The sequence below is a fragment of the Ornithorhynchus anatinus genome, chromosome X1, assembly GCF_004115215.2.
Source record: "Ornithorhynchus anatinus isolate Pmale09 chromosome X1, mOrnAna1.pri.v4, whole genome shotgun sequence".
In the NCBI taxonomy this organism is placed as follows: domain Eukaryota; kingdom Metazoa; phylum Chordata; class Mammalia; order Monotremata; family Ornithorhynchidae; genus Ornithorhynchus; species Ornithorhynchus anatinus.
In genome coordinates, this window is record NC_041749.1 from 11,716,018 (window position 1) to 11,719,441 (window position 3,424).

Sequence of the window (3,424 nt, forward strand, 5' to 3'; positions counted from 1 at the left end):
TTTGAACCAAGGACTTCAGGTTGGGAGATTTATCAGAAAGAGGAGCAGTTAGTATCTTTTATAGCCCAGGCCTCCTTTTTCTGAAGAGGTAAATGAAAAATACATAAAGAGAAGATGCCATCTAGTGCAGCTGTGTGGAATTATGTAAACATCATAAACTGGGCTTTTCACGGCAACACCTCTGCCTTAGCTAATTACTGTCAGCATTAAATTATAGAGTCAAGAGAACCAACTCAACACCAGTTCATTCAATTCAGGTCACAGTTTGGCAGAAAACCTGTAGTGAAAGGCCAAATCATTATTCCATATAAGCCACAAAGAGTTTTCCCTTTCCCTTTTATTTGTTACTACGAGAAAAAGCCTGACAAGTGGTGTCATTTGCATCATACACGTCATTAAGCAAGTAATCATGCAATACAAAAGTCAGATTAATAGGTTTTTATAAAGATTTACTCAACTCTGTTCTTTTTGATGCGGTAATAATTTTGTCTATGAAAGGCAAGAAAACAGTTATGGATATCTGCTGCTCAGTTGTATATTTGTCCATAGAATTATAAACAGCTTGGCATTTAACAAATAATAAGTATTTTTTAAAGTAAATGTGGTTTTTATACCCATCAGATATTTTGGTACAGCACCAAATGGCTGAATGTTAGGCTTTTTTAATGGCATTTTAATGGTATTTACCAGGCACCTACTAAACGCTAAAGTAGATAGACACAAGCTAATTAGGTTGGACATGGTCCATGTCTCACATGGGGCTCAAAGTCTTCATCCTCATTTTACAGTTGAGGTAACTGAGGCACAGGGACGTTAAGTGAGTTATCCAAGGTCAAAGAGCAGACAAATGGCAGAGATGGAACTAGAACCCAAGTTCTCTGACTCCAAAGTTCATCCTTTTTACACAAGGCCACATAGCTTCATTTGTGTCAGCTTTTATATTTTTCTGATTTGTAAGATCTACTTCCTTTTTTTAGTTCACTCCCAAGAAACGGAGTCTATTGTTGGTCAGCTTGAATGTTTTTGTTTTTTTAATAAATGCTGAATGGTTGGAAAGTCCAAAAATATTTTCTGCCTTATAAAGGGGTAGAAAGCTGTAAAACTTTCAGTGGTCTGAAATCTCTTTTTTAAAATCTAGCTAGCATTCAAATCTGCTTATTAAGGGAAAAAAGGACCTAAGACTTGTCTTTCTGGTTGACTGCACTTTGACTCTTCAAAGAACATTGGGAATACTTTGAATCAGAGCTTTCTAAATTGGCTACTGACTTCCCTAAGAGTGAGACAAAAATAAGAAATTTTAAGAGTGAGTACTAAACTCCAGCAACGTAAAGACCGCAGCAAGAATCCATCCAAATAAATCACTTCGGGAAACAGTTCCTGTCGACCTCACCCTTATACTCACTGGTGGAATCTACACAGCATCAGGCATCATTTTTCCGAAGAAATTTCTGAGAGGAAAGTTTCTTACTGACCCCAGTTTTTCTGGGACAACCATAGGCTTGGTAGAGACTTATGTGAGTTCACTTCTCCACTGCTTTCAAGCATGCTCCTGTCTCCCCTATCCTAAAAAGACCCTTCTTTAACCCCATGGCTCCTTCCAGTTATTGCCCCATCTCTCTCCTACCATTCTTCTCCAAACTTCTCGAGCAAATGTCTTCACTTCCTCTTTCCACTTCCTCTTTTCCAATTCTCTCCTTGAGCTCCCTCATATCTGGCTTCTGTCCACTTTGCTCGGTGGAAACTGCCTTCTCTGAGGTCACCAATGACTCATTCATTCATTCAATAGTATTTATTGAGCACTATGTGCAGAGCACTGTACTAAGCGCTTGGAATGTACAAGTCAGCAACAGATAGAGACAGTCCCTGCCCTTTGATAGGCTTACGGTCTAATCGGGGGAGACAGGCAGACAAGAACAATGGTAATAGAGTCAAGGGGAAGAACATCTCATAAAAACAATGGCAAATAAATAGAATCAGGGTGATGTACATCTGATTAAACAAAATAAACAAAATAAACAGGGTGATGAAGATATATACAGTCGAGCAGATGAGTACAGTGCTGAGGGGGTGGGATGGGAGGGGGGAGGAGAAGAGGTAAAGGGGGGAGAAGAGGGTTTAGCTGTGGAGAGGTGAAGGGGGGGGGGTAGAGGGAGCAGAGGGAAAAAGGGGGGAGCTCAGTCTGGGAAGGCCTCTTGGAGGAGGTGAGCTTTAAGTAGGGATTTGAAGAGGGGAAGAGAATTAGATTGTCGGAGGTGAGGAGGGAGGGCATTCCAGGACTGCGGGAGGACGTGGCCCAGGGGTCGACGGCGGGATAGGCGAGAACGAGGGACGGTGAGGAGACTCCTTCTTGACAAATCTAATGGCCTCTACCCTGTCCCTAATTCTCCTCAAACTTGCATCTTCTTTGGCAATATTGGTCACCCGCTTCTCCTGGAAACATGATTTAACTTTGGCTTCACCAAAACGGTCATCTCCTGGTTTTCCTCTTATCTCTCTACTGTAATTATTATTATTATTATAGAACATGGGCCTGGGAGTCAGAAGGTCATGTGTCCTAACCCCGGCTCTTCCACTCGTGTGTTGTGTGACCTTGAGCAAGTCACTTTACTTCTATGGGCCTCAGTCACCTCAAATGTAAAATGGGGATTGAAACTGTGAGCCCCATGTGGGACAGGGACTGTGTCCCCTCCCCCCCCCCCCCCGATTTGCTTGAATTCACCCCAGTGCTTAGTACAGTGCCTGGCACAAAGTAAGCACTCAACAAATGTCATTATTATTATGTTGGTGGATTCAAGCAAATTGGGTTGGGCATAATTCCTGTTCCCCTGAGGCTCACTATCTCTATCCCCATTTTACAGATGAGTAGCTGAGGCACAGACAAGTGAAGTCACTTGCCCAAGGCCGGCCACAGAGAAGACAAGTGGCAGATCCGGGATTAGAACCAGTGACCGTCTGACCCGCAGGCTCGTGTTCTATCCAGTATGTCATCCCTTCATATCCAGGATGACCATATTTCTTGTCTTACGCTGTCGAGTCGTCTCTGACCCATAGCGACTCCATGGACATATCTCTTCCAGAACATCATTCAATTCATTCAATAGTATTTATTGAGCGCTTACTATGTGCAGAGCACTGTACTAAGCGCTTGGGATGAACAAGTCGGCAACAGATAGAGACGGTCCCTGCCGTTTGACGGGCTTACGGTCTAATCGGGGGAGACGGACAGACAAGAACAGTGGCGATAAATAGAGTCGAGGGGAAGACATCTCGTAAAAACAATGGCAACTAAATAGAATCGAGGCGATGTACAATTCATTAACAAAATAAATAGGGTAATGAAAATATATACAGTCGAGCGGACGAGTACAGTGCCGAGGGGACGGGAAGGGAGAGGGGGAGGAGCAGAGGGAAATGGGGGGGAAAA